This window comes from Scyliorhinus canicula, chromosome 7 (assembly GCF_902713615.1).
Source record: "Scyliorhinus canicula chromosome 7, sScyCan1.1, whole genome shotgun sequence".
NCBI classification, from domain to species: Eukaryota; Metazoa; Chordata; class Chondrichthyes; order Carcharhiniformes; family Scyliorhinidae; genus Scyliorhinus; species Scyliorhinus canicula.
Window position 1 is genome coordinate 120,929,540 of NC_052152.1, and position 21,017 is coordinate 120,950,556.

The 21,017-nt window shown below is 47.7% G+C and overlaps 1 non-coding gene across 1 annotated transcript; it reads left to right on the forward strand.

Moving 5' to 3' along the window:
• The first annotated feature begins 5,864 nt into the window (after positions 1–5,864).
• trnar-ccg lies at positions 5,865–5,937 on the forward strand. Its single transcript has one exon. It is a non-coding gene; the product is annotated as a tRNA-Arg (tRNA).
• Positions 5,938–21,017: the final 15,080 nt, after the last annotated feature.

The following is a 21,017-nucleotide window of genomic DNA, read 5'->3' on the forward strand; positions in this document are numbered from 1 at the left end:
TGGAATCATGAGGTAGATGTTGTAAGGATCCTTCTGTTTAAATCTGGTTTCCCACTTCTTTTCCCTTCATTCTCTGTTATTTTTGTATGATGATTACTGAAACACCCCAGACAGGGTGCACTATTTGGTCTGGCCTCAGAAAATCGCCCTGGTGAGATGTGCTGCTTGGTTTGGCCCAATGATGACTCATCTTGATGGACTTGGCTGGCAGCCAGCTAGCTACTTTAAATCCCCAGGTCCTATCTAACCCTCAATGTGGATTAGTGCTGACCATTCTAGAATCTCTGCAGGATCAGGAAGCTTTCATTTGGCTTTCAGATTTGTTTTGATCAAACAGCTAGAAGGCCAGATCTCTGATTTTTCTCTCAGCTGATGGATTCTTTCTGAAGGTCCAGGATAAAGACCTTTCTCTCTACAGTCAGTTTAACCTGCAGGGAGGGGACGCGAGGTTATTTGCAAACTCCTTTAAAATTCTCATGTTAGAATTGAACAGCCCTGAGGATGTTCTTTGGTGTGAAGCCACGGATTAATTCAGGTGAAGGTGACTCCCCAAAGGAAGTCTAAAGCCTGAGAGTTCTAATTGAATGCACATGCCAGAAGACTCAAACCAACTGCTGGTTTCAACACTCTGCACCCGTGGAAATTAGCCGGCCTCAATGACTTCAATCTCAGCAACAAGGATACTTATCTCTCTTTCTTCCATTTGAATTCCTATATTTTACCCCTTTCCCTTTGCCCTGTATGTGTCTGTCTTGTGTGTGTTTGGGTAAATGGTGGGACATTAGGTGTGGGGGGTGGTAGTAGATTAGCTGGCCGATATTTTATTATTATTCATGCATCTCTTATCTCTCTTGTCGTCATAAATAAACAGTATTTCTATGCTTCACCAACAAACCTCGTGCCTGTATCATTGGAGCAGTCAAGTGCCAAAGATCTTAGAAACTCATTCTTCCAGCGGAGTGGGCAGAGAGGGAGCGAGTTTTGCAGGGGAGAGCTGGAAGGTAAGCTGAGTTTTTGATTTCTAACTTACTTTTTCGGAGCAGGAAACCGGAAGTCGGCCGTCGGGAGACCTGGGAAGGGTGTATTACCCAATAAATTTGAACGGTGATGAAACCCGAGACACTACACATGTAGTTTCTCCCACCCTCCCTCCTCTAACCTAAAAAAAGACTCAGTGCTGTGAGCAGGTCAGCTATTTACTTTTTTTTTCTCTTTTCTTTTTTACTGGGAGACTAAGTAGAGGTGATGGCAGCGAGGGCAGTGGAATGTTCCTCCTGCAGAATGTTTGAGGTAAGGGAGACCACCAGGGTCCTTGCTGACTTCACCTGCGGGAAGTGCAGCCATCTCCAGCTCCTCACAGACCGTGTTAGGGAACTGGAGCTGGAGCTGGATGAACTGAGGATCATTTGGGAAGACGAGGGGGTGATAGATCGAAGCTACAGGGACATAGTTACACCTGAGAACAAAGGTAGCTGGGTAACAGTGAGAGGTGGGATGAGGAGGAAGCAGTCAGTGCAGGGATCCCCTGTGATTGCTCTTCTCAACAATAATATCCCGCTTTGGATACTGTTGGGGGGGATTACCTAGCAGGGGTAGGCTGCAGTGACCGAGTCTCTGGCACGAGGTCCGGCTCTGGGGCTCAGAAGGGAAGGGGGGAGATTAGGAGAGCACTAGTTATAGGGGACTCAATAGTTAGAGGTACAGACAGGCGGTTCTGTGGGCACGGGCGAGACTCACGGATGGTTTGTTGCCTCCCGGGTGCCGGGGTCCATGATGTCTCGGATCGTGTCTTCAGGATTCTTAAGGGGGAGGGGGAGCAACCAGAAGTCGTGGTGCACATTGGTACCAACGACGTAGGTAGGAAAAGGGGGTGTGGATGTAAAAAACAAGTTTAGGGAGTTAGGCTGGAAGTTAAAAGCCAGGACAGACAGAGTTGTCATCCCTGTTTTCTTGCGTAGGAATAGGGAGAGAGTGCAGTTCAACACATGTCTGCAGGAATGGTGTAGGAGGGAGGGCTTCAGGTATTTGGATAATTGGAGCGCATTCTGGGGAAGGTGGGACCTGTAAAAGCGGGACGGGTGCATCTGAACCAGAGGGGTACCAATATCCTGGGAGGGAGGTTTTCTAGTACTCTTCGGGAGGGTTTAAACTAATTTGGCAGGGGAATGGGAACCGGATTTGTAGTCCAGCAACTGAGGTAGCCGATGTTCAGGACGCCAAAGCGTGAAGTGAGGTAATGGGGAAGGTAACACTGACAAAGGAGAGTATTTGCAGGCACGGAGATGGGTTGAAGTGTGCATACTTCAACGCAAGGAGAATCAGGAATAAGGTGGGTGAACTTAAGGCATGGATCGGTACTTGGGAATATGATGTGGTGGGCATCACGGAAACTTGGAAAAAAGAGGGGCAGAAATGGCTGTTGGAGGTTCCTGGTTATAGATGTCCCAATAAGATTAGGGAGGGTGGTAAAAGAGGGGGGGCGTGGCATTGTTAATTAGAGATAGTATAACAGATGCAGAAAGGCAGTTCGAGGAGGATCTGCCGACTGAGGTAGTATGGGTTGAAGTCAGAAATAGGAAAGGAGCAGTCACCTTGTTGGGTGTTTTCTATAGGCCCCACAATAGCAGCAGAGATGTGGAGGAACAGATTGGGAAACATATTTTGGAAAGGTGCAGAGGTTACAGGGTAGTCGTCATGGATGACTTCAACTTCCCAAATATTGAGTGGAAACTCTTTAGATCAAATAGTTTGGATGGGGTGGTGTTTGTGCAGTGTGTCCAGGAAGCTTTTCTAACACAGTATGTAGATTGTCCGACCAGAGGGGAGGCCATATTGGATTTGGTACTTGGTAATGAACCAGGACAAGTGATAGATTTGTTAGTGGGGGAGCATTTTGGAGATAATGACCACAATTCTGTGACTTTCACTTTAGTAATGGAGAGGGATAGATGCGTGCAACAGGGCAAGATTTACAATTGAGGGAAGGGTAAATACGACACTGTCAGACAAGAACTGAAGTGCATAAGTTGGGAACATACGCTGTCAGGGAAGGACACAATTGAAATGTGGAACTTGTTCAAGGAACAGATACTACATGTCCTTGATATGTATGTCCCTGTCAGACAGGGAAGAAATGGTCGAGTGAGGGAACCATGGTTGACAAGAGAGGTTGAATGTCTTGTTAAGAGGAAGGAGGATACTTATGTAAGGCTGAGGAAACAAGGTTCAGACAGGGCGCTGGGGGGATACAAGATAGCCAGGAGGGAACTGAAGAAGGGATTAGGAGAGCTAAGAGAGGGCAAGAAAAATCTTTGGCTGGTAGGATCAAGGAAAACCCCAAGGCCTTTACACATATGTGAGAAATATGAGAATGACTAGAGCGAGGGTAGGTCCGATCAAGGACAGTAGCGAGAGATTGTGTATTGAGTCTGAAGAGAGGAAAGATCTTGAACGAGTACGTTTCTTCAATATTTGTGAATGAGAGGGGCCATATTGTTGGAGAGGACAGTGTGAAACAGAGTGGTAAGCTCGAGGAGATATTGTTAGGAAGGCAATAATTTTTTTGTCCTCACTGTCAACAGGGGTGGTACCAGGGGATTGGAGAGTGGCGAATGTCGTGCCCCTGTTCAAAAAAGGGAATAGGGATAACCCTGGGAAGTACAGGCCAGTTAGTCTTACTTCGGTGGTCGGCAAAGTAATTGAAAGGGTACTGAGGGATAGGATTTCTGATCATCTGGAAAGACACTGCTTGATTAGAGATAGTCAGCACGGATTTGTGAGGGGTAGGTCTTGCCTCACAAGTCTTATTGAATTCTTTGAGGAGGTGACCAAGCACTTGGATGAAGGTAAAGCAGTGGATGGAGTGTACATGGATTTTAATAAGGCATTTGATAAGGTTCCCCATGGTAGGCTTATGCAGAAAGTAAGGAGGCATGGGATAGTGGGGAATTTGGCCAGTTGGATAACGAACTGGCTAACCGATAGAAGTCAGAGCGTGGTGGTGGATGGCAAATATTCAGCCTGGAACCCAGTTACCAGTGGCGTACCACAGGGATCAGTTCTGGGTCCTCTGCTGTTTGTGATTTTCATTAATGACTTGGATGAGGGAGTTGAAGGCTGGGTCAGTAAATTTGCAGACGATACAAAGATTGGTGGAGTTGTGGATAGTGAGGAGGGATGTTGTCGGCTGCAAAGAGACATAGATAGGATGCAGAGCTGGGCTGAGAAGTGGCAGATGGAGTTTAACCCTGAAAAGTGTGAGGTTGCCCATTTTGGAAGAACAAATACAAGTGCAGAATAGAGGGTTAACGGTAGGGTTCTTGGCAATGTGGAGGAGCAGAGAGATCTTGGGGTCTATGTTCATAGATCTTTGAAAATTGCCATTTAAGTGGATAGAGCTGTGAAGAAGGCCGATGGTGTGTTAGCATTCATTAGCAGAGGGATTGAATTTAAGAGCCGTGAGATGATGATGCAGCTGTACAAAACCTTGGTAAAGCTACATTTGGAGCACTGTGTGCAGTTCTGGTCGCCTCATTTTAGGAAGGATGTGGAAGCTTTGGAAAAGTTGCAAAGGAGATTTAGCAGGATGTTGCCTGGAATGGAGAGTAGGTCTTACGAGGAAAAGTTGAGGGTGCTAGGCCTTTTCTCATTATAATGGAGAAGGATGAGGGACGACTTGATAGAGGTTTATAAGATGATCAGGGGAATAGATAGAGTAGACAGTCAGAGACTTTTTCCTCGGGTGGAACAAACCATTACAAGGAGACATAAATTTAAGGTGAATGGTGGAAGATATAGGGGGGATGTCAGAGGTAGATTCTTTACCCAGAGAGTCGTGGAGGCTTGGAATGTACTGCCTGTGGAAGTAGTTGAATCAGAAACATTAGGGACCTTCAAGCGGCTATTGGATAGGTACATGGATTACGGTAGAATGCTGGGGTGTAGATTGATTTGTTCTTAATCTAGGACAAACGTTCGGCACAACATTGTGGGCCTAAGGGCTTGTTCTGTGCTGCATTTTCTATTTTCTATGTTCTGAACACTATACGGTTAATTCACTTGTGTTGGGACTCTGAGACCTGTGGGGCTGGAATTCACCACACACTAGCCCTCGGGTGTCATAACAAACTAACAAAGTGATGTATTTGATGCCTTCATGATTAAGGAAAGCTTTCTCAATCTCCTTCCGAATGATAGATGTGACTTTCCAAGAAAATATCACTGATCAAGCAGCTTGAGGAAATCAAGTGTGCTGACGACTGCTATTGATCACCAGTTTGTGGAGTTGGTAGACTTGTTGCAGGAGATAAGTAGCCACAAGAACAGCAGACAACTACAAAGGGTGACAATACAAGAAAACGATCAAGTGTTTCATGGTGTAATCTCTAATTCAAGTACAGTAATTGAAAGTGTATTGATTTCTCTTGTGACTTCAAGTCCTACATCAGATAATTCAATGCTGTTTCTTTTGACAAAAGTCATCTTTCATCCTGATTGCTGAAATACACAGAGATTAATTAGTTTCAGCAAGTTAACTCCCTTCGAGAATGAGTGCAATTTTGAGCAAGGAAACCTCTGTAAATAAACCTTTTTACAAACAATTGTTTCATCAGATCCGATCACACATTAACTTTATTTCTTTCTCCACAGATGCTGCCAGATTTTCTGGCAATTTCCATCATTTTTACTTTTTATTATAAAGGAGTCAGTCAGATCCAATTACACGATCATTACTGGGACCTTTGGAATTGATATAATGACGTTGTGTTTGAAAAGAAAGGACTGACCCACAAACACATCAAACCTTCCACTGAATATGTGGAGAGAAAGGAGCAAAGAGCAAACTGCACATGCTCACATGTGCAGCCCCAGTGGCCTAATGGATAAGGCACTGGCCTCCGGAGCCAGGGATTGTGGGTTCAAGTGCCACCTGGGGTGAAGTGCTCTTTGGCCCTAAGGGATGAAGCAATTGTGTTTCCATAATCTGTGATAAGTAGCAGGTGGTTTGTTGTTCCTGGTGACTAAAATCAAAGAAGATTAGATTATCAAGTGATGCTGTTTAGTCAGTGCTTCAAATGAGTGATCCAGCCTAAATCTGATAATTCAGCTCTTCCTTGTGGCTTTGACACTTCAAATATTTACATTTGCCCTGGTATTCTTATGTGTGATCAGAGTTTCTGAATCTCCCACACTTTCTGATCTCCCCCCACACCCCCGTCCACTGCTAGATGCAAGTAAATTCTCCTCAGCTTGCCTCTGGCTCTTTAATCAAATAGTTAAATCTATATCCACTGGTATTTAACTTCTCTGCTCAGGGAAGCAGGCCCTTCCTATTCACTCCATCTCAGCTCCTCATGAGTCTAAGACATCAACTGAATCTCAGCATAAACTGGCTGGGCCTGACCCTGTGCCTACATAAATAAATCTCCCATAACCCCGTCTGTTCCAAAGAAAACAACCCGAGATTATTCAATCTCTCATCGTGGCTAAAATTCTCCATTCCTGGCAGCATTCTTCTCAATCTTCACTTTGGAATTCCATTGCTCCGATCATTTTACCAGTTTGGAAATACCCAGATCTACCCGGACAGATAAGGCCATAAGACGATAAGACATAGGAGCAAAATTAGGCCACTTGGCCCATTGAGTCTGCTCCAGCATTCAATCATGGCTGATATTTTCTCATCCCCATTCTCTGCCTTCTCCCCATAACCCCTGATCCCCTTATTAATCAAGAACCTATCCATCTCTGTCTTAAAGACACTCAGTGATTTGGCCTCCACAGCCTTCTACGGCAAAGAGTTCCACAGATTCACCACCCTCTGGTTGAAGAAATTTCTCTTCATCTCTGTTTTAAAGGATCATAATTTTAGTCTGGAGATGCAAACTGGAGGAACAACATCTCACCTTTGGGTTAGGCACGCTACAGCCTTCCGGCCTGAACATCGAATTCAACAACTTCAGATGATCAGCCCCACCTCGACCCATTTGTTTTCATTTCATTTTAACTGTCTTTTACCATTTCTTTCTTTCTTAATATACATTCAATTCCGCCCCCCCCCCCCTCAATCTTATCCACCTTGCCTGCACATTTCTCCTCTTTGCTTCCAGCTTCCCCTCCCCCACACCTACAGTTCATCCTCTGACGTTAGTTTCCCTGCTGTTTGACCTTTCACATCTTTTGTCCTCTCTGGGGACTGCCATTGACACTCTTTCTTCTTGGTATCTGTGGCCATTAGCACCCGGTTCCCCTGGGTTTCTGTGGCTATGACTCATCTTTCATTCTCACTCCACAGTATAAATATTTCCCACTTTCTCTGTCTGTTTGCTTTGACAAAGAGTCATGGGACTCGAAACGTTAGCTTTTCTCTCCCTACAGATGCTGCCAGACTTGCTGAGATTTTGCAGCATTTTCCCTTTCGTTTCAGATTCCAGCATCCGCAGTAATTTTCTTTTCTCTAAGATAAATGAGATGTTTAGGGAGTACTCCAGGGGATTTTACAAGGTAGACGACGGGGGGGGGGGGGGGGGGGGGGGGGGGGGGGGGACATGAGGTCTTGATGAGCTAGACTCTCCCCAGGTGGAGGAAGCAAAGAGGCAGGCATTAGAGGAGCCCCTGGGGCTGAGGGAGGTGCTGCATTGTATCAGGGGTATGAAGTTGGGGAAGGCCCCAGGGCCGGATGGGTACCCAGCGGAATTTTATAAGGAATTTGCAGTGGGCCTGTGTTGCCGATTTATCTTTACTATGCTCTTTACTCTGGCTCTGTTCCAATTAGGGCAATCAGTGAATTTGCCATCTTTCTATATTGTTTGTGTCCGAATGCTTAGAGTCGCCAGGTATCGAATGATACCACCACAAGTTTCAACCGGCTATCGATCAAAGAGCAAAACACCAGTTAGTTAGTTCAAGGTCATGGGGACTTTATTTACATACAATCAGTCTTGCAACATAAACACTACTAGTTAACTACTCCTATTACTAAGACAACCTGTACTTAACTTCGGGCACCCGGTTTAGGTCAGGAAACAGTGGCCGCTGTTCAATTCTGGATCTCTTGGGTTCGAAGGGGTAACTGCTGCTCACCTGAGCTCGTCCTTCTGGTAGTGGGCGCTGAACTCGAACTTGCTCGATTATTGGTGTTGCTGCGATTGGCAATGACCGTGACCGGGGTACCAAGGCCAAAAGAGAGCGAGCATATGGTGAACTCTTCCTTTATACTTGGGGGCTTTCGCGCTCTTTTCGGTGGTCCTTCGATTTGGGCCTTACTAATTGGGTGATCCCTGATCACTCCGTTCGATTCCTTAGCCAATAAGTGGGCGGGGTTCTGGATGACTGGGCATGTCTCAAGCAGTCACTGACCCCGTTGTTTGTGTTTCCCTTGGACAGGGAGTGGAGCCGAAATGTCTGGGACTGTCCCGGTTGCTGGAGTACCAGTCCTTTGTGTTGGGGGAGATGGGCATCACCTGCTAATCGGCCTGACTAACATGCTAATGGGACGGGGTTTCGATACCGTCTGGACTTTGCTGACAAATATGCATTTCAGTCTCAGAACCTGCCTGACTCATGGCTTGTCCATTTTACCCATCAGTCTTTGCGAGTTGCTCTGTACTTAGTTGGAAGTGGCCATGTCAGATGGCTACACTCCGTCCTCTTGATCCACAACGCGAAGCGTGAAGGATCACAATACTGGGTCTTCTTTGTTCTCTTGGGATGCCGGGTACCCTTAACCAAGGACAGGTTCTACTCTACTCTGTCCTATGGGTCCAAAAACATTTGCCTAATTTCCCTAAACAACATATGTCTAAGAATCTCGAGGGGGCTATTTAACATTCAGTAAAAGGGGAACCTCTAACTGCCTCTAACTAGACTACACTCATGCTGCTATTTATAATCCAAAACTTATGTTACAATACAAATACAATATTTGATAGCAGCATCGCGTTTCTTCCTATTACTGAGACTTCCATACACAGAAAAATAAACTTTATTCACAAAACAACAACCGCGGAATTTATTAAAGAAAAAGCTCAGAAAGAGTGTGGAGTCTGCTGGAGTCCGAGGAAATGGGCTCTGAATGTATATACTGGGGGGCGGGAGGCTCTCCGTCTCCATTTCCAAACAGTCTAATTGTCTATCAATTGTAAGGCTTCCACTGTGTATGACAGTGAACACCACTTGATGAGGTTCTCACACCATGTGGGGGTATCGGTGGCTGGATGTGTGTGCTGGGTGGTCGTGTTCGGGGCCGGTATGGTGAGGGGGGTAGAGGTAGGTACCGCGCGCAACTGGACTGTTCCAGCGACGATCATGATGCCAATCATCAGGGTCGTCTTCATCTTATTCCGGGTTTCCTTCGCTGTCGAGTATCTTTGTATCTTTCTGAGGGAACAAGCATAGTGTCTGTTATAATCGTGTTGTTTAATATATCGTTTATCCGTTTGTGTTTCCTTAACGTCAATTCTCCCATTCTGATCGTCACCCTATGTGACTCCCTCATTTTTTTTTAAACAACCATTTGCGGAGACAGGACATCCCAAAAGTTCTGTGTCATAGCGCGAGCACTCTCGCAGCCTGTGGTCGATGAGCTGAGTTGGCGGACAATTTCTCCGTCCTCTGCAAAGTTGGTTTATAAACCAAGTGTTTTTTCCATGTAAATAGTATATGGGGGAATAGCAACTGAAGGGTTGCCGGGAAGGGCAAAAGAAGTGGCAAAGAGCATTCTTTAAACCACAGGACCAGAAAAGAACAGAAAAAGAGTTTTGAATCCAAGTAGTCGAATGGGGTGGTACGTATGGATGTGGCAGGGCAAGAATGGGTGGGATCCCCGGGTAGGGCTGTGATCAGTGCCGTTGCTCCACTACCCGAGCTTGGCTGACCAAATGTATAGGGGGTCCTCAGGCAAGGCGGGGATCAGTGCCGTGACTACACTGCCTGAGTGACCTTCCAAGAACGGAACAAATTTGTAACTATATGGGTTCAGACAAACTTGTTTCACTAATTGCCATGTGTTATGACTATGTGTTATTGCCATGTGTTATGAAGAGTAGTTATGACTATATCAGGAACATTGGTGTGAGGCCGAAAGAAGAAACTGTATCAAGAAATTAAGTGAGGTCGACACGAGTAGTCGCACAAATAAACAAACATTCAACATATAAAAATAACATAGTAAAGAAAAAAAAACGGGCAGGCCCCATCAGGGTACAGGACACCATGAATCCCTATTGGTTCCTGACTTTCATCATCTGGACACCTCATGATTCCATCTGAAAAAGATTTGCAAAGGGGTTACCATGGTGGGAGTCAGACTCATAGCTGTCTCCATCTCCCGGGTGCCAAACTCTTTCATGGAGTTTGCGTGCTAACGCAGCGTGTGCCGATGTGGGGTCCATTTCGTCATTCTCATCAAGCGACAGGAATTGTCACAGTGCCAGTGCTTCATGGTCCGTAGGGAGGTTGTCAGGGGGGGTGTTGCTATCGTTGGGTGGCGGGTAAGGTTCCGGATTGGGCAGATAAATTGTTTCAAAGGGGCTGAGTGTATCGTCGTTGGGGTCTCTGGGCCTGTAGTGACTGGGGCCTGATTCGTGGGATCTCTGTTCGGGTCTCTCAGGGGCTTCAGTGGAGCTGTCGCTGTCACTGTCACTGTCGCTAGCAGCCAAATCAAGCGTCAGGGTGAAATTTAATTCTGAGGGTGTGGTCAAGGTCGTGTCTGTGAACGTGCTGCTGCTGCTGGGGGAGAGGGAACTTGGGTTGTCAGTGGGCGGGTCTTCAGTGTCTGCCATCGCCAATGAGAGATGGTGCGAGTGGCTGCACTGCGGTCCATAAACCTTAAGTTGATTGACATGGAACTATCCTGATTTTCCATTTAGGAACGTGATTTTGTAAACCGAGGGGCTTGCCTTGTCTGAAATTGAATAGGGTCCTGCGAATTTCAGGGAGAGTGTCGTGGAAATCATAATAAAGACAAATTCCTCGAGGTTCGATTTAAGGAAATTTATTGACACAAATGCATTTGTGGAGAGAGAACTGCACCAGCTGCAAAAAGCTCTATGACTTATGAGTCGAAAACCATTATATTTATAGTGTGAAATAAACAACTTTGAAGAGATAAAGCTTGGGAACATTACGCAAGAGGAAATATGAATGTTTTTGCCCTTGGTTTAAAAACAATTTGAGTACGCATTTTGTTGCCCTTCGGAAGAACAACTTATCATAATAAGGCCAGTACAATATACCAAGCAGTATTTAGTTTACATGACTTGACCTGCTTATTTTCACAGAAAAGCAGTGTTAAAATATAGTCAATATTCCCAGCATGCTTCTAAATTGGTAACTCATTAACTTCCCTTCCACAATTCCCTCCTTGTTGATCTTTTGATCAACACCTTTTAGTAAATTATTGTGTCCTCTGTAGAGAAGGGCGGTTTATAATGTAAGGGGAACAGATGTATGACAGTTCCCTGCGTGTTATGAGCCTGGTAGCAAGGAGGCAAGGTGGCTAGGGCTGTTCTCCTATGTAAATACAATAAAAATATCTTGCGCAATATTAAAACAGTAACCATACGACAATCAAGATTACAATGGCGATTATAATCCAGAACACAATCCTCTGTACTGACGATCCTACCATCCAAAGCGAACTAGGGTTGTACAAGGTTATTATTACCTGCTGTCCGACTGTATACTCTGTCGGGTGTACTGTTTTGTTCCTGTCCTGGGTGGGGACTACATAAAATCCATCTTTTAAAACGATTCCCGCATGGACTGTCAAAGAATTTCTAAACCTGTCATAGGTGATGTGTTGGATAGGCTGGGTCTATGTGGACTGCGTTTGATGCAGTGTAGCAAGAGACAGACTTCCAACACTTGATGAGATGCAACACGATTTTATTTAACATCTAACTATTTTACATGTTCAACTGTGGGTTGACACTATGCTGACTTGGCTGGTGACTTGAGGTTAGCCTGACCAGACTAACTGACTACCACATGGTGTTTGGACTGGCTAATGCTCACGAGCTCTGACTGTCTCAGAGGCTGGATCCCGAGAGAGCGGGAAAACTGGTGCCCTCTGGCTTCATAGTGGTTGTGTCCTGCCTGGTGATTGGCTGCTGGGTGCTCACTGGTCATCCTGTGTGTCAATCACTGCCTGTCTGCACTCCATTATACACATGGATGTATATTATGACATCTCCCCACCTTTTTTTGTGAAGTTTGTGTTCAGGTAATAAATATTGAGGTGCGTGTGCATGAAGACATGTATATGCCTCACGGTGGTTAGCATCAATGCTTCACAGCTCCAGGGTCCCAGGTTCGATTCCCGGCTGGGTCACTGTCTGTGTGGAGTCTGCACGTCCTCCCCGTGTGTGCGTGGGTTTCCTCCGGGTGCTCCGGTTTCCTCCCACAGTCCAAAGATGTGCGGGTTAGGTGGATTGGCTATGCTAAAATTGCCCGTAGTGTAAGGTTAATGGGGGGATTGTTGGGTTACGGGTATACGGGTTACGTGGGCTTAAGTAGGGTGATCATTGCTCGGCACAACATCGAGGGCCGAAGGGCCTGTTCTGTGCTGTACTGTTCTATGTTCCATGTACGTGACTATATACAGAATATGCTAAAATGGACTTATATACATAGGAAGGTGTCGCTAGTGCAGATATAGGGCAGATGAAGCAGTAAAAAAAACAATATTTACAGATGTCAAAACGATGAGGTAACAAAGTTATGCAACATTCAGTCTATAAATTTAGTCTCTGTGGCGGGCGACGAATTCTGGTTGACTGAATGAGCATTTGGCTCTGTTGAGTCGGAGGCCATGCTCATAGATCCTGTGGAATACCCACTTGAGGTGATCGATGTGTTCTTGAGGAGTTATGGACCAGATAATGACATCGGCGACGTACACTCGCACCTTCTCGATGCCCTCCATCATCTGTTCCGTTATGCGGTGAAATACCTCTGATGCAGAGTTGATGCTATCGTGCCCGCCTCTACCACCTCCGCTGGTAAAGCGTTCCAGGCACCCACCACCCTCTGCGTAAAAAACTTTCCACGCACATCTCCCTTAAACTTTCCCCCTCTCACCTTGAAATCGTGACCCCTTGTAACTGACACCCCCACTCTTGGGAAAAGCTTGTTGCTATCCACCCTGTCCATACCTCATAATTTTGTAGACCTCAATCAGGTCCCCCCTCAACCTCCGTCTTTCCAACGAAAACAATCCTAATCTACTCAACCTTTCTTCATAGCTAGCACCCTCCATACCAGGCAACATCCTGGTGAACCTCCTCTGCACCCTCTCCAAAGCATCCACATCCTTCTGGTAATGTGGCGACCAGAACTGCACGCAGTATTCCAAATGTGGCCGAGCCAAAGTCCTATACAACTGTAACATGATCTGCCAACTCTTGTACTCAATACCCCATCCGATGAAGGCAAGCATGCTGTATGCCTTCTTGATCACTCTATCAACCTGCATTGCCACCTTCAGGGTACAATGGACCTGAACTCCCAGATCTCTCTGTACATCAATTTTCCCCAAGACCCTTCCAGTGACCATATAGTCCGCTCTTGAATTTGATCTTCCAAAATGCATCACCTCGCATTTGCCTGGATTGAACTCCATCTGCCATTTCTCTGCCCAACTCTCCAATCTATCTATATTTTGTTGTATTCTCTGACAGTCCTCCTCGCTATCTGCAACTCCACCAATCTTAGTATCATCTGTAAACTTGCTAATCAGACCACCTATACCTTCCTCCAGGCCATTTATGTAGATCACAAACAGCGGTGGTCCGAGCACGGATCCCTGTGGAACACCACTAGTCACCCTTCTCCATTTTGAGACACTCCCTTCCACCACAACTCTGTCTCCTGTTGCCCAGCCAGTTCTTTATCCATCTAGCTAGTACATCCTGAACCCCATACGACTTCATTTTTGCCATCAACCTGCCATGGGAAACCTTATCAAACGCCTTACTAAAGTCCGTGTATATGACATCTACAGCCCTTCCCTCATCAATTAACTTTGTCACTTCCTCAAAGAATTCTATGAGGTTTGTAATACATGACCTTCCCTGCACAAAACCATGCTGCCTATCACTGATAAGTCTATTTTCTTCCAGATGTGAATAGATCCTATCCCTCAGTATCTTCTCCAACAGTTTGCCTACCACTGACGTCAAGCTCACGGGTCTGTAATTCCCTGGATTTTCCCTGCTACCCTTCTTAAACAAAGGGACAACATTAGCAATTCTCCAGTCTTCCGGGACCTCATCCATGCTCAAGGATGCTGCAAAGATATCTGTTAAGGCCCCAGCTATTTCGACCCTCGCTTCCCTCAGTAACCTGGGATAGATCCCATCCGGGCCTGGGGACCTGTCCACCTTAATGTCTTTTAGAATACCCAAACCCTCCCCTTTCCGTATGACAACTTGACCTAGAGTATTTAAACATCCATCCCTAGCCTCAACATCCGTCTTGTCCCTCTCCTTTGTGAATACCGATGCAAAGTACTCATTAAGAATCTCACCCATTTCCTCCGAGTCCACGCATAAATTCCCTCTCTTGCATTTGAGTGGGCCAATCCTTTCCCTAGTTACCCTCTTGCTCCTTACATCTGACTAAAAGGCTTTGCGATTTTCCTTAACCCTGTTAGCCAAAGATATTTCATGACCCCTTTTAGCCTTTTTATTGCGCGTTTGAGATTCGTCCTACTTTCCCGATATTCCTCCAAAGCTTCATCAGTTTTGAGTCGCCTCAATCTTACATATGCTTCCTTTTTCACCTTAGCTAGTCTCACAATTTCACCCGTCATCCATGGTTCCCTAATCTTGCCATTTCTATCTCTCATTTTCACAGGAACATGTCTGTCCTGCACTCTAATCAACCTTTCCTTAAAAGACTCCCACATTTCAAATGTGAATTTACCCTTAAACAGCTGCTCCCAATCCACATTCCCTAGCTCCTGCCGAATTTTGTTATACTCTGCCTTTCCCCAATTTAGCACTCTTCCTTTTGGACCACTCTTGTCCTTGTCCATGAGTATTCTAAAACTTACGGAATTGTGATCGCTATTCCCAAAGTAATCACCGACTGAAACATCAACCACTTGGCCGGGATCATTCCCCAATACCAGGTCCAGTATGGCCCCTTCCCGAGTTGGACTATTTACATACTGCTCTAAAAAACTCTCCTGGATGCTCCTTACAAACTCTGCTCCATCTACGCCTCCAACACTACACGAATCCCATTCAATGTTGGGGAAGTTAAAATCTCCCATCACAACCACTCTATTGCTCCTACATTTTTCTATAATCTGTCTGCATATTTGTACCTCTACTTCATGCTCACTTTTGGGAGGCCTGTAGTAAAGTCCCAACAATGTTACTGCACCCTTCCTATTTATTAGCTCCACCCATATTGCCTCAGTGCTCGAATCCTCCATCGTGCCCTCCTTAATTACAGCTGTGATATCATCTCTGACGAGTAATGCAACTCCTCCACCCCTTCTACCTCCCTCTCTATCCCTCCTGAAGCATCTATACCCTGGGATATTCAGTTGCCAGTCCTGCCCTTCCCTCAACCAAGTTTCAGTAATACCAATCACATCATATTCCCAGGTACTGATCCAAGCCCTAAGTTCATCTGCCTTACCTGCTACACTTCTCGCATTTAAACAAATGCACGACAGACCACCTGTCCCTTTGCGTTCATCATCTCTTCCCTGTCGACTCTTCCCCTTAGTCACATGGAGTTTATTATCTCGTACCTTACCGGCTTTAGTTGCTGCTTCTTTACTGACCTCTAACTTCCTAATCCGGTTCCCATCCCCCGCCACATTAGTTTAAAACCTCCCCAACAGTGTTAGCAAAAGCACCCCCGAGGACATTGGTTCTAGTCCTGCCCAGGTGTAGACCATCCGGTTTGTAATGGTTCCAGAACCGGTTCCAATGTCCCAAAAATCTGAACCCCTCCCTCCTGCACCATCTCTCAAGCCACGTATTCATACTGACTATTCTTGAATTTCTACTCTGACTGTCCCGTGGCACTGGTAGCAATCCTGAGATTACTACCTTTGAGGTCCTACTTTTTAAACTTGTCTCCTAACTCCCTAAATTCTGATTGTAGGACCTCATCTATTTTTAACCTATATCGTTGGTGCCTATATGCACTACGACAACTGGCTGTTCACCCTCCCCCTTTAGTATGTCCTGCAGCCAATCGGAGACATCCCTGACCCGAGCACCCGGGAGGCAACATACCATTCGGGAGTCTCGTTTTCGACCACAGAAACGCCTGTCTACTCCCCTTATGATTGAATCCCCTATGACTATAGCCCTGCCAGTCTTTTTCCCGCCCTTCTGTGCAGCAGAGCCAGCCACAGTGCCATGAGCCTGGCTACTACTGCCTTCCCCGGTGAGTCATCTCCCCCAACAGTATCCAAAACGATATACCTGTTTTGGAGGGAGATGACTGCAGGGGCCATCTGCACTGCCTTCCTGCTCTTTCTTTGCCTTTTGGTCACCCATTCCCTGTCTCCCTCACCAATCCTAATCTGCGGTGTGACCAACTCACTGAACGTGCTATCCACGACCTCCTCAGCATCGCGGATGCTCCAAAGTGAGTCCACCCGCAGCTCCAGAGCCGTTATGCGGTCGAACAGGCGCTGCAGCTGGACACACTTCACGCACATGAAGGAGTCAGGGGCATCGGCCGCGTCCCTGAACTCCCACATTGAGCACGACGAGCATAACACGTGTCTGGGATCTCCTGCCATTTTTACTCTTTACCTTAACTGACTGCAAACTATACTTTCAAATAATTAATAAGTGAAAGGAACAAAGATTTTACTTACCAATCACAATACTTACCAACACACGAAGAGTAAAATTTCTCCCAGCTGCTGCTAATTGGAGCACTTTCCTTACCAGCCAATCAGATATCTGCTTTGCTGTGATGTCGCTCTTCCAGGTAAGTTTTTTAAGTTTTAAAGAGGTAAACTTACCTTCGCAAAGACCCCTCGCCACTGCTCCCGCCGAGAATCTGATGCTCCTTTTCAACACAGCCTTTTTTTTTGGTTAGAGGAGGAGGGCCGGTGGGAGACACTACATGTGTAGTGTCTCGGGTTTAGCCGCTGCCCAAATATACCAGTTCACTCACCTTCCCAGAGCGCAATTCGGCTCCTCCCACTCACTGCAAAACTGCAAGTTAAGTTTTTTTTTAAAGTAGGGAATCTTACCGCTCCCTTTCAGCTCCTCCCACGCACTGAAACTGCCAGGTGAAATCAATTCACTCACCTTCCCAGAGCGCAATTCGGCTCCTCCCACACACTGGAACTGCCAGGTGAAAACAGTAAGAGGAGGAATAGGGCCGCCAAATTGGAAGGTCAAACTCTGCAGGTTGCACTGGAAGTCCAGGCCCAGGAGTGCCGGAGCGCATAGGCGGGGGAGAATGAGGAGTTAAAAATTTTTTAAAACCCTCCCCTGGACTGTGAGGTCCGCTATGCAGCACCCAGTGATTTGGACGGAGTGCGAACCTGAGGCCAATTCAATTTTATGCCACACCTGGAGTATTGTGTTCAGTTTTGGTCTCCTTACTTGAGAAAGGACGTACTGGCGCTGGAGGGTGTGCAGAGGAGATTCACTAGGTTAATCCCAGAGCTGAAGGGGTTGGATTATGAGGAGAGGTTGAGTAGACTGGGACTGTACTCGTTGGAATTTAGAAGGATGAGGGGGGATCTTATAGAAACATTTAAAATTATGAAGGGAATAGAGAGGATAGATGCGGGCAGGTTGTTTCCACTGGCGGGTGACAGCAGAACTAGGGGGCATAGCCTCAAAATAAGGGGAAGTAGATTTAGGACTGAGTTTAGGAGGAACTTCTTCACCCAAAGGGTTGTGAATCTATGGAATTCTTTGCCCAGTGAAGCAGTTGAGGCTCCTTCATTACATGTTTTTAAGGTAAAGATAGATAGTTTTTTGAAGAATAAAGGGATTAAGGGTTATGGTGTTCGGGCCGGAAAGTGGAGCTGAGTCCACAAAAGATCAGCCATGATCTAATTGAATGGCGGAGCAGGCTCGAGGGGCCAGATGGCCTACTCCTGCTCCTAGTTCTTATGTTCTTATGTTCTTATGTTTAACTGGGTGGATGGGGAGCGCTCAGCGTCTTACCGTGTCGGGGTGGACGAAACTTTCCGTGCTCCCGGAGTCCAGCAGGCACCTTGTTTTGTGTCCGTTCAGCTGCACCCTCGTTGTAGTCTTGGCGAGCGAGCGTGGTTGCGACTGATTGAGCTTGATGGAAGCCAGTCGTGGTGAGAGTTCCAGATCCTCCTCAGTGGCAGAGTAATCGCTTGCAGGGCCTTCCGAGTTGATCCAAGATGGCAGCGCCCAGGACTCGCACGTGGTGCCGGGGCCCCAAGATGGTGGCGCCCATGGAGCCTCATGGCGGCTGGGGGCAGAGTCAGTGGCGTCTGCGAGCCGGTCTGGTCAGGTGGGGGCGCGGGTCGGGAGGACCATGGTGCAGGAGTCGGGAGGCGGACCAGAGAGGTTGGTGCGTGGCGTGGGGCCCTGGAGGGGCCCGGGGGGGGGGGGCAAATCCGCAGTCTCTGCGCAAAACAGCAGCGACCGACTTGGTCTGGCAGACCACCGTGTAGTGGCCCTTCTTCCCGCAGCTCTTACACAGAGCGGAGCGGGCCGGGCAGCGCGGGCGGGGGTGCTTTGCAAGGCCACAGAAATAGCAACCGGGCCCCGCTAGTTTATCGGAGCGACCCGCAGCGCAGGCTTGGGGGAGGTTGGGGTCCACGGAGGATGGGGTGGCACGTGCCATGAAGTCCAGGGGGTTGCTGCGCGGCCGGGGGCGTATGAGCGGGGCGTTCAGGTCAGCAACCTCCAGGGAGGTTGCCAGAGTCCGTGCCTCAGCTAGGCTGAGGGTGTTCTTTTCTAACAATCGTTGGCAGATAGAAGGAGACTGCATGCCAGCAACGTAAGCGTCTTTGATTAGAAGTTCCATGTGCTCCGTCTCTGAAACTTGGAGACATGCGCACGTTCTCCCTAGAGCTGCGAGGGCCTGGTAAAACTCGTCGAGGGACTCACCAGGGAACTGTTGTCTAGTCGTCAGAAGATGCCGTGCGTAAACTTCGTTGACCGGCCGGAGAAAGTGTCCTTTGAGAATCTCCATGGCCGCATCAAAATCGCCTTCGTCTTCAATCATTGCGTAGACCAATGTGCCCACGTATGAGTGGAGGATGTGGAGTTTCTGCTCCTTGGTGGGCTTGCTGGCTGAAGTCGTCAGGTAGCTATTAAAACACACCTGCCAGTGTTTAAAGATTGCAGACGCATTTGAAGCATGCGGGCTGGTGCAGAGGCAGTCAGGCTTGATGCGAAGCTCCATTCCAAAATTCTAGCTGATTAAATTGATGTAAAATCAATTCAACTCAAGACACATTTAGGATCCGAACTGTGGCTTTAATCAGCTAGTTGTTAGCCCGGTGGTCGACTACAGAGAATGACCGACTGCTGGGAACTCTGGGTACTTATACCCCGCCTCGGAGGTGGGGCCTACTTGCCTCTCGACCAATTGGAGAGCAGTCACATGACTAGTCCCAACCAATCGGACGAGAGGCACATGACCAGCCAGAGCCAATGGGAAGCCAGTGCTCTGCACCAATGGCAGTGCTCATATCCATACCACCACAAACACGGTGCTGGATCCAGCTCTGGACCGCTCGAAGTCTAGAACAGGCAGGAGGCCAGCAGCGGCCTCGGTGCTGAGGCGGTTCATGGATCAGATGGGAGGGGTGGACCCTTGGAGGTTTTTGAAGTCGGGGGGTAGGGAGTTCTCCTTTTTCTCCCATGTTCATAAGGCGTACTCCCGGATTGACTTTTTCGTGCTTAGCAGGGCGCTGATCCCGAGAGTGGTGGGCGTGGAGTATTCGGCGATAGCCATTTCTGATCATGCTCCACATTTGGTGGACCTGGAGCTGGGGGAGGGGAAGGATCAGCGCCCGCTGTGGAGGTTGGATGTGGGGCTTTTGGCAGAGAAGGAAGTGTGCGGACGGATCTGTAGTGGTATAGAGGGGTATCTGGAAACCAATAACAAGGGGGAGGTGCAGGTTGGGATGGTTTGGGAAGCGCTAAAGGCAGTAGTTAGAGGGGAGCTGATATCTATTCGGGCGCACAGGGAGAGGGGGGAGAGGGTCGAGAGGGAGAGGTTGGTGGAGGAGATGGTCAGGGTGGATAGGAGATATGCAGACACACCGGAGGAGGGGCTTCTGAGGGAGCGGTGCAGTCTCCAGGCGGAGTTTGACATTTTAACCACCCGTAAGACGGAGGCGCAGTGGTGGAGGGCACAGGGGGCGGTGTATGAGTACGGGGAGAAGGCAAGTCGGATGTTGGCTCACCAGCTCCGGATCAGGAGGCAGCTAGAGAAATTGGGGGAGCCATGGATGCGGGTGGCAACTTAGTGCGGGGTGGAAATGACATCAATGGGGTGTTCAGATCCTTTTATGAGGGGCTGTACCGGGCGGTACCCCCCGGGGAAGCAGGCGGGATGGACTGCTTTTTGGATAAGCTGGAGTTCCCAAGAGTAGGGGACGAGCGGGTGGAGGGTTTGGGGGCCCCAATTGAGTTGGAGGAGTTGGTGGAGGCGCTGGGAAGCATGCAGACAAGGAAAGCGCCGGGGCCTGAAGGGTTCCCGGTGGAAATTTACAAGAAATTTTCAGATTTGCTGGGCCCGCTGCTGGTGAGGACCCTGAATGAGGCTAGGGAGGAGGGGGGGGCTCTGCCCCTGACGATGTCCAGGGCAATTATCTCTTTGCTCCTGAAGCGGGACAAGGACCCCCTTCAGTGTGGGTCTTATAGGCCGATCTCGCTCCTTAACGTAGATGTCAAGTTGTTGCCAAAGGTGCTGTCCAGGAGGGTGGAGGATGTGGTCCCGACGGTGATTCATGAGGACCAAACGGGGTTTGTAAAGGGGAGACAAGTGAATGCTAACGTGCAGAGGCTCCTGAATGGCTGGGGAGT